General features: G+C 37.7%; 1 pseudogene; it reads left to right on the forward strand.

Moving 5' to 3' along the window:
* The first annotated feature begins 788 nt into the window (after positions 1–788).
* Positions 789–1898, forward strand: LOC112302822 (aurora kinase C pseudogene; annotated as a pseudogene).
* Positions 1899–10862: the final 8964 nt, after the last annotated feature.

Genomic DNA, 10862 nt, shown 5'->3' on the forward strand with positions numbered 1-10862 from the left:
GATAAAAATTATCTATACAAAACATAGATTTAACCTCATCTTTAATTCTGAAAGATCAGGAATAAGATCAGCAAATATGTCTGTTCTCACCACCTCTATTTAACATTGCACTGAAAATACTAACAAGCAAAATAAGGCAAGAAAAATGGCGCTTGAACCATTGGGTATTCATATGTGGAAGGAAGGAAGGAAGGAAGGAAGGGAGGGAGGGAGGAAGGACTTCTTTCCTTAACTCACACCATATACAAAAATTAATTTGAAAAGACCATAGACCTACATGTAAGAGCTAAAATTACAAAACTTCTCTAAGAAAACATAGAAAAATTTGTGACTTTGGTTTAGGCAACAATTACTTAGAACACAAAAAGTGCAATCCATAAAAGAAAAATTACTGTATATTATAAAACTTAAGCACCTCTGTTCCTTAAAAGACATTAAGAAAATGAAAAAATAGGCCTCAGACCAGGAAAAAATATTTCTAAAACATCTATCTGATGAAGGACTTGCACAGCAACAATTCAGATAACCCAATAAATATGGACAAAGGATTTGGACAGATATATGGAAAATATATGGATAGCAACAAGCACATGAAGAAAATGCCCAATATCATTAGTTATCAGGGAAATGCAAACTAAAACCATACTAATATACAACTATTCAACTACTGTAATAGATAAAATTTAAAACACTAGCAATATAAAATGCTGTCATATAAAATGAATACAATATATACAATATAAAATAAAGATCAACTAACTAGAACTCTGTTGCATTGCTAGAGGGAATACACAGTTGTTCGGCCACTTTGAAAAACAGTTTGAATTTCCTGACTGCCGGATCACCTGGACCTGCACACCAGTTCCACCAGGCTCAGGAAGGCGTCCTCTCATTGCCATCTCTTCTCTTCATGAGGGTCTCACAATCCATGGTGAAATCTGGCAATGCTCAGCCCCCAGCTCAGAGGGCCCAACGCGTGAGTGCCTTCGGCTTTGTGTGTGGAAGAGGAAGGGACATGGGACCAAGGGATGAAGAGCAATCTCCAGGGCCTCACAATTGGTAACTTTAAAATCAGACGTCCACTGGGCAAGGAAAATTTGGGGAATATGTACCTGGATCAGCTGAAGGAAAGCCATTTAACTGTGACTCTGAAAGTCCTCTTCAGATTCCAGCTTGTGAAGATAGGAATGGAACACCAGCTGCCCAGAGAAATTGAAATCCAGGCACATCTACAACACCCCAATATCCTACACCTGTACAACTACTTCCATGATGCATGTCTATGTACCTGGTTCTGGAATACACTCCAAGGGGCGAGCTCTACAAGGAGTTGCAAAAGAGCCACTCATTAGGTGAGCAGCGTACAGCCATGATAATGGAGGAGTTGGTAGATGTTCTGACTTACTGCCATAAGAATAAGGTGATTCACAGGGATATTAAGCTGAAGAACCTGATGCTGGGGTTAAGGGGTAAGCAGAAGATTGCAGACTTTGGCTGGTCTATGCACAGTCCCTTGCTGAGGAGAAAGACAATATGTGGGACTTTGGACTATTTGACTCCAGAAATGATTAAGCAGAGAACATATAATGAGAAGGTGGATCTGTGGTGCATTGGGGTGCTCTGCTACAAGCTGCTGGTGGGAAATTCACCTTTTAAGAACATTCTCTATTCTGAGACATACAGATGCATCCTCAGTTCCTTTGGGGACCCAGGACTTGATCAGCAAGCTTCTCAGATACCAGCCCTCTGAGCTGCTGCCTTTGGCCCAGATCCTGCCCCACTCCTGGGTCAGGTCCACTTCTGAGGGTGATGCCTCCATTGGCTCAGATGGCTTCCTGAACCCTGCCTGCCCCTGTTCCTCTGTTCATTCAGGGAGTTCCCCTGGCTCCACTATCTCATCTGCCTTTTGTTTCTTCTCTTTTAAAATACAAGTTGCTAATTAATAAAAGGTTAATCATTTTGTACCAGGTCAAAAAAATTTGAAAAGAAAAACAGTTTGGCAAATTCTTACAAAATTAAATATACACTTATATAACCCAGAAACTCCAGTCCTAAGTATGTTCCTAAAAAGAAATCTATTTCCATATACAGACTACTGTACAAATGCCTATAATATCTTTACTAATAATAACCAAAAACTGGAAACAACCAAAAAGTCTATTAACTGGCAAATGGTTAAACAAAATGTGATATACCCATACAATAGAATGCTACTCTGTAATGAAAGGAACAAATTACTAATACATGGAACAACATGGATGAATCTCAACATTATGCTAAATTAAGGAAGCAATGCATATATGAGCAAACACTATATGATTCTATTTATATTACATTCTGAAAAGTCAAATACAACATAGACATCAGATTTGTGGTTGCCCAGGGTAGAGATAGATTACAAAGGAGAATGGGGGAAACTTTTGCAGTGATGGAAATGTTCATATTTTGATTGAGCTGGTGATTATACATCTTTCTACTTGGTCAAAACTCATTAACCTATACACTTAATAAGGGTGAGCTTTACTGTGAAAATTATCCCTCAATGAATCTAAGTAAAAAAATCAAGGGGCTTAGAGGGAAAAAGAACAGATAAGTGGTACACAGCAGATTTTCAGAGCAGGGAATCTATTCTGTATGGTACTGTAATAGCCTGCAATGGGCAGTGGTCCCACTCATATACTGTTCTGATGGAGTCCTTATCTGAGTGTCCAGACTTGCAGTTTGGGAATTCCAGGCCCATCCCAAGGGCACTGCCATTACACCCAATTTCCTTAGTCTTTGGCATATTGTTTCTTGACATAACTGTCATGACTGACAGTGACTCCACAATGGATTCTCAAAAAGTATCCAAAAAATCTGCTCTGCTCTTGCTCTAAACACATGCATTTGTAAAAACACATAGTGCTGTGTAACACAAAGAGTGAACTCTAATGCCATATATGGATTTATGTTTCAATATTTGTTTATCAATTATAACAAATATAATTATCAATGCAAGATGCTAAAAATAGGGGATGCTATGGGAAATGAGGTGGAGGGAGTGTATGGGGACTCCACACTTTCCACTTAATTTTTTTTCTTGATCATTCTATCCCCTGAATTGCCCCCATAGCTGTCATCCTGCTCTCTATGTATGAGTCTGTCTCTATCAATTTTTCTATGAATCTAAAACTTCTCTAATAATAAAGCATATTAATTTAATTTTTTTTAAAGAAAGAAAACATGGATGACAGACGCACACTACCTGACTTCAAGTCCTGGCTCTGTCCCTTACATAGTAGCTGTATGAGTTAAGCTAATGATTTATTCTCAGCTTTCTTGTTTATAAACTGGGGAGACTGTAATAACAATTTCATAGGATTGTTTTGAAGATAAAATAAGTTGATACACATAATTCCCTTAGAAACTTGCTACTCAAAGTATGGTTCTTAGACCTGCAACATCCACATTCATCTGGGAGCAAGTTAGAAATGGAGAATTTCATATCTCAACTGTAGAATGTGAATCTGCATTTTCATAAGATGCCCTGATTACTTATACATGTGTCCATACACTGTTTTATGTGAATGGTTCTCTCTAGGGTCATGCAACACAGGACCTTTGAGGAAAGCTTGATAAAATTTGGATTTCATTCTACTCTCCCAGACATCTTCAATCTCTACTTCCCCCAAGAAACTTTTGTTCTTGGACTTAGAAAACAAGGCACAGGGGAAGCCAGGAAAGGCAACTATCCAGCTTACCCCTTCCTCTCCTCTCTATCGCATGTCTTTTTTGCTATCTGCTCCAACCTGGACCTTAGTTAACAGCTACTTTACCCAAAATGTCAAACTATCCAGTGAAGCAACTGAACATGGTCATTAAAAAACAAAACAAAACTTTTTCTTTGATAAGGGATTAGTATCCAAAATTTATAAAGAACTTTTAAAACTCAACACCAAAAAAACAAACAATCCAATTAAAAAATGGCCAAAGGACCTGAATAGACACTTCTCCAAAGTAGACATACAGATGGCCAATAGAAATATGAAAAGATGTTTAACATCATTAATAATCAGAAAAATGCAAATTAAAACCACAATGAGATATCAACTCACACTTGTTGGAATGGCCATCATCAATAAATCAACAAACAACAAGTGCTGGTGAGAGTGTGGAGAAAGGAGAACCCTTTTGCACTGTTGGTGGGAATGCAGATTGGTGCAGCCACTGTGGAAAGCAGTATGGAGATACCTCAAAAAATTAAAAATGAATCTGCCTCTTGATCCAGCAATTGCACTTCTGGGAATATATCTGAAGGAACCCAAAACTCTAATTAGAAAGAATGTAAGTCCCCCTATGTTCACTGCTGCATTATTTATAATCACTAAGATATGGAAGCAACTCAAGTGTCCATGAGTAGATGAGTGGATAAAACAACTATGGGACATTTACACAATAGAACTCAGCTGTAAAAAAAAAAAAAAAAAAAGGAGAAGAAGAAGAAGAAGGAAATCTTACCTTTTGCAACAGCATGGATGGACCTGGAGAGTATTACACTAAGTGAAATAAACTAGTCAGAGAAAGACAAATACCATATGATTTCACTTATATGTGGAATTTAATAAACAAAATAAATTAAAAAAACAAAATAGAAACAGATTCATCAGATACAGAAAACAGACTGACAGCTGTTAGAGGGGAAGGAGTGGGGATAGTTGGGTAAAAAAGGTGAAGGGATTAAGCAAAAAAAAATCAGAGACAACAGTATGATGATAAATGGGAAAAGGGGGTTTGGAGGAGCTTGAAAAGGGTAAAGAGGGGATAAATAGTGATGGAATGAGACTTTGGGTGGTGAACAAACAATACAATATGCAGATGAAGTATTATAGAATTGTACACTTGAAACCTATATAATTTTATTAACACATGTCATCCCAATAAATTTAATAAAAATTTAAAAAATAAATAAAGTTTGGAATCCATGCACATTTAGCATTAGTCTCTTTGTCCACATTGAGGAGCCTCAACTGGTGTTGACTCACTTTGTTCAAACTTGCTATTTTTATAAAGAATTTCAGGATCTTAATACATAGTTTCAAACATAGTTAAACCCAAAGAGCATCCAAGGAAAATTTTCAGGGGGGACATATTATTTTGCTGTAGTTGACCCTGTACAAGCACACCAAAAATGACATATAAAGGGCACATGTCTCATAACATTTACATTAGCAAAAACTATTCATTTTAGGACATAGTTTTGATATCCTGAGGAACATTGCTTTACCTGTAGATGAGTTCCTTTAAGCCACTAGCTAAGAAATATTAAATAAAAGCACTTTGAAAAAAAATTTTATTATATGTTGGACTTTCAATATGAACCTGAATATCAAATCATGCTCCAAGCTTCCTCTAAGTGATGTTTTATAGGCCCTTTGATATAGACAATAGGCCTTTGAAGGCAGACAATAGTATACATCTTCTAAAGATGGCCACCTCAATATTTCTCATGCCACGTGTTCTTCGTATAATGTGCCATTGATATTTTCTTCTATGAAGTGGCAGGATCTTTATCCTTTTTCCTTGAGGCTGGGCAGACCTCTGTGACTGGACAAAGAGAGTATAATGCAGAAATGCTAGATGACTTCCAAAGCTGAATTGTTCAAACATTGGGCATGTTTGTCTTTCTCTCTTGGCATGCTTGCACTTGGAGCACAGCTACAGTGCTGTGAAGAATCTAAGCATCTATGATGAAAGACCAAGTGTGGGTGGTCCAGCCTATAATCGCAACTAAGGTCCCAGCCAGCAGCCAGCATCAATTCCCAAACGTGTTAGTGAGTGAGCTCCCAGCCATCAAATCACCCCTAGCCTTCAAGCCATCCCTAAAGGAACTCACAGAATTCCTCAGCAATCCCAATCCAAATCACAGATTTTGAGTAAAAGAAATTATTGCTGTGATTTTAAACCATTAAATTTGAAAAAGATGTTGAGCAATTTGCCTATGGTCATACTAATAGTAAGGGGTTAAACGGCTTTGAAGCAAAAGTATGAGCTCTGAACCACTACACTGTACTACATCTCATGCTCCCAGCAGTCTCACTGGAAAATTCATCTAAAACTTATTTATGTTTGACTGTTAGAAGTTGGGAAGTACATTCAGTTTGCAGATCAAATCTCTTCTTAAACTGTTTAGCAGTACGCCCTATTCTCTTTTTTTCTAATGTAAATTTTTAAGGAAGTTGACTTTCTGCAAAACTTATCATCTTACTGATGATGGTCACCAACAGGAACCAAATTAGTGGCCACTTAAACTTTTCAAACAGACATTTATTGTGTACTTTCCACGTAATTATTTGAAATTTGGTGTAATTCCCAGGGAAAAAAAGGAAGCTGAATAAATCATTCTATTTGTATATATTACAAATATATATTTGTCTTTTATATATCACAAAGAAATTTAACTACTTAAAAACTACGTCCTTCAAAGAAAAACAATTTGACTTTTTAAAACTCTCATGCTATCACTGATCTCTGCATTGCTTATGCTTTAGGGAGATTTAGTGACAGAAGCATTTGTGAAGGAAGGGAGTGAGAGAGTGAAAGGTAGGGTGGAAGGAAGGGGAATCCCCAATCACTTTAATTCTCACATCTGGCATTTATGCAGCTGTTCTGTGTCTCTTTTGAGATGTTGTGGCCATTACAATGCATGGTGCATGGTCTTTGGAATAGTACATTGAACTCATCCAAAAGCCCTCTCTGACTGCAGCAGACTGAGGAATTACCTCACCAGGGAAGAGTCTACTTTTTGGGTGTTAGTTGACTGCTCTGAGCCCATTATCCCAGAAGCAGACTCTGAACTCTGTTTGCCCCCATAGGATCCCTTTAGGATCATACCTATAACCTCAACCTTAATCCAAACCACCACCCCTTACACTCATATTACTACAGTAAGTTTCGATCTATCAATAAGCATACAGCAAACATCAATTTGTGAAAGGTCCACTTCTAGTCCCTGAAAAGACACTAGAAGTAGAAGGAAAGGAGAATAGCAAAGCCACTCTCCTAAGGGCTCAAACGATAATGCCATGGATATGGAACATCTAAATAAGACAACAAATGGCATCAGAGAACAAGTCCTGCACTGCTAAAAAGATAGGCTCATAATAAGTGCTGTTGAGGTAAGATCGGGTGACAGATCAAGTTAGAACAGCATGATGAGGGATTAAAAAAATCTCAATGACTGGAGAAGAGAGGGAGAGGATTTCATGTGTGAGGCAAAAGGTAAAAGAGAAGCATAAAAGCAAGAAGAATGTTTGGAGGGGAACTCAACCCACATGCATATTTTGAACAGTAACCACTACTAGGCAGGAGACAGAATGACTAGACTAATTCAACTTGTATGGCACTGTCAACCTGGATGAGTCTGTCTCTTTACCTTCCATCTATCTCTGTTCCCATCATCCACAATAACCCTTTTAAACTACTGATTTTGTCATGTCACTGCCATGATTCCGCCCTATTTCCAGACCTTCCGGAATCTAGAACTCTGTGACCAAGAGGCCTGTTGGAAGGTGTAGGGTCCTGAGGATAGGCTAGATTCAGAATGGTCAAAATCTATGTCACCAAGTTAGTGCTAATGACCAGTTGTGATGGAGGAGGGCAACCAAAAATCAGAGCCAAGGAAGCAATACTGTACATTGTGTTGTTGATGAAAGGCTGTAGACAAAATAATTTAAGGAACCGCAGCCAGAAAGGTTACTTGCAGAGTGTGAGATGACTGGGGCAGACAATTCAGAATGGAAGGGAAGGGCAATAATGTCTATTTACATATGGTACCAGGTTCATGGCACGGCACTAGGGCAAGAATAACAGATTACAAAGGCCACATGGACAGACCTGAATACCCTCTGTTCAAAATCTATGTTGCTTTGCTGGGAAAGCAGACACAGAAATGAATGATTGGTTAGAGAACATTGTGTTAATAATAGAATGACAGGGGCTGTGGCCCACAGCGGTGCTTCTGTACCAGCAGGGAAGGCAGGGAAGAGCTCCCAGAGGGCAGAGTCCTCATCTGAAAGGTAAAGATTATTATAAAACCTGCCTCAAATATCACTATCAGACCATATACAAAAAACAGAGGGCAGAGTCCTAAAAAATATTATGCTGCAAAAACATTAGGTAGGTAGTAAAATTTCTGGCAATTTTAATTTTCTTTATATCTGCTTTCTAAATATCTGATAATTAGTCTGTGAAACTCTAGAAAATAAAACTTAATTATTAAAAATGAGAAAAAAGTACATTTTTTAAAGGTACAGGATGTTATATAACAGAATGATTGAAAGACAATCCCATCAGTTTCTTTGAACTGAGGTCCTCACTGTGGGTCTATTCTTGACTTCCAGACCTCACACTGCCAACCCAACCAAACCACCAAATAACCTTTCTATCCTGTTCTAGCTTCATTCATCTTTAGCCCATAAAAGGATGCCATTCCTAGGTGCTTGAGGAGTTCTTTGGTTTTTTCCTATCTTTAGTGAAAATAGTTCGGGTTTTTGTACTCATGCTTGGTTAAATAATTCAGATACTCATGGCTTCAGTCTCACCCAGAAGAGTCCCAAACACTGCCCAGCTCATGTACAGAATGTGGAGAGATTGTCTGTCTGTGGCTAAGGTTCACACAGTGACCCTATCTCCCTTCTTAGGTCTGTTTGATTCTTGGCCTCTTAAACCACATCAGTCACCAAGATCAGCATCCTGATGAGACACCCATTCCACTTCCCACACAGCTTCCATCATTGAAGCAAGATGATCAGTTCTTGCTGAGGGCAAATTCCAGTCCCTTTTCCTTGCTCTACATAAAAACCACAACTTTAGAGCAATCCTCTAGATTCCTTTCCAGTAATTCTAAAAGGAAAAAATTTAAATGATTTGTCTTCCACTCATACTTAGAGTAAAGCCTAATTTTTCTAAGGGAACCTTCCTTACAGTTATTTTCAAAAGGCTTCATGCCTATGAGGAGGATATTATGTTTCCCAGAGAAAAAGTCAACAGATGCTTCATTATATCCAATTCAAAGAAGAAATATGACACTGTATTGTTGTTGTTGTTTTAACTTTTTTTTTCCATTGTATTAACTTGTTCTGACAGTATAAGAAAGGGGAGAAAATAAGAGGAACTAGTAATGGCTAGTGAAAAATAATTCATTATAATGTCTCTAAACAATGGAGTTGAAGACACAGAAGTTTTGAAAACAGCTTTTAAGACAATTAGAAAATGAGCAGATTCCAAGGTTTTATGAAAAAGCCTCTACTATACCAATTTAAATTTTTCATTTTTAGTTATGAAAACTTCTAAGACAAGAGAATGGCTATTCATTATTATATATTTCCCCCAAAAGAATGTCTGGTTAAAGAAATGTCACTAGACTCTTTGCTGACAGTTACTGGATGAGTGAGTAACTAGCTTCCCAGAACAAGTTTTCATCACATTAAAGTTTATCTGAAAACTGACTAAGAATCTTAGTAATGTTTATTTCTTTCCAGAAAGAGGCTGTGAATTATATCATGCAGCTAAATTCTGTTCCAGGTTTGGAACAATTTTAATTTTTTTAATTAATAACTTTTATCTTTTATTTTTCATTTTTAAAAATATTTTATTGATTATGCTATTACAGTTGTCCCATTTATTTCTCTCCTTTATTCCCTGCTGCCCTGTGCACCTCCTCCCTCCCACATTCCCCCCCTTTAGTTCATGTCCATGGGTCATACTAATAAGTTCTTTGGCTTCTACATTTCCTATACTATTCTTAACCTCCCCATCTACCTTCTACCTACCATTTGTTACTTATTCCCTGTACCTCCCCCCGCCCCCTCCCACTCCCCTGTTGACAACCCTTCATGTGATCTCCATTTTTGTGGTTCTGTTCCTGTTCTAGTTGTTTGTTTAGTTTGCTTTTGCTTTTGTTTTACGTGTGGTTGTTAATAACTGTGAGTTTGCTGTCATTTTTACTGTTCATATTTTTTATCTTCTTTTTCTTAGATAAATCCCTTTAACATTTCATATAATAAGGGCTTGGTGATGATGAACTCCCTGAACTTGACCTTATCTGGAAAGCACTTTATCTGCCCTTTCATTCTAAATGAAAGCTTTGCTGGATAGAGTAATCTTGGATGTAGGTCCTTGCCTTTCATGACTTGAAATATTTCTTTCCAGCCCCTTCTTGTCTGCAAGGTTTCTTTTGAGAAATCAGCTAGTAGTCTTATGGGAACTCCTTTGTTGGGAACTGTCTCCTTTTCTCTTGCTTATTTTAAGATTCTCTCCATATCTTCCATCATGGGTAATGTAATTATGATGTGGCTTGGTGTGTTCCTCCTTGGGTCCAACTTCTTTGGAACTCTCTGAGCTTCCTGGACTTCCTGGAAGTCTATTTCCTTGGCCAGACTGGGGAAGTTCTCCTTCATTATTTGTTCAAATATGTTTTCAATTTGTTGCTCTTATCTTCTCCTTCTGGCACCCCTATGATTCAGATGTTGGAACGTTTAAAGATGTCCTGGAAGGTTCCTAAACCTGTCCTCACTTTTTCTGAATTCTTGTTTCTTCATTCTGTTCTGGTTGGATGTTTCTTTCTTCTGGTCCACACCGTTGACTTGAGTCCCAGTTTCCTTCCCATCACTATTGGTTCCCTGTACATTTTCCTTTGTTTCTCTTAGCATAGCCTTCATTTTTTCATCTAGTTTTTGACCAAATTCAACCAATTCTATGAGCATCCTAATTACCAGAGTTTTGAACTATGCATCTGATAGGTTGGCTATCTCTTTGTTGCTTAGTTGTATTTTTTTTTCTGGAGCTTTGATCTGTTCTTTCATTTGGGCCTTTTTTTTTTTTTT

Source organism: Desmodus rotundus, chromosome 1, assembly GCF_022682495.2.
Source record: "Desmodus rotundus isolate HL8 chromosome 1, HLdesRot8A.1, whole genome shotgun sequence".
NCBI classification, from domain to species: Eukaryota; Metazoa; Chordata; class Mammalia; order Chiroptera; family Phyllostomidae; genus Desmodus; species Desmodus rotundus.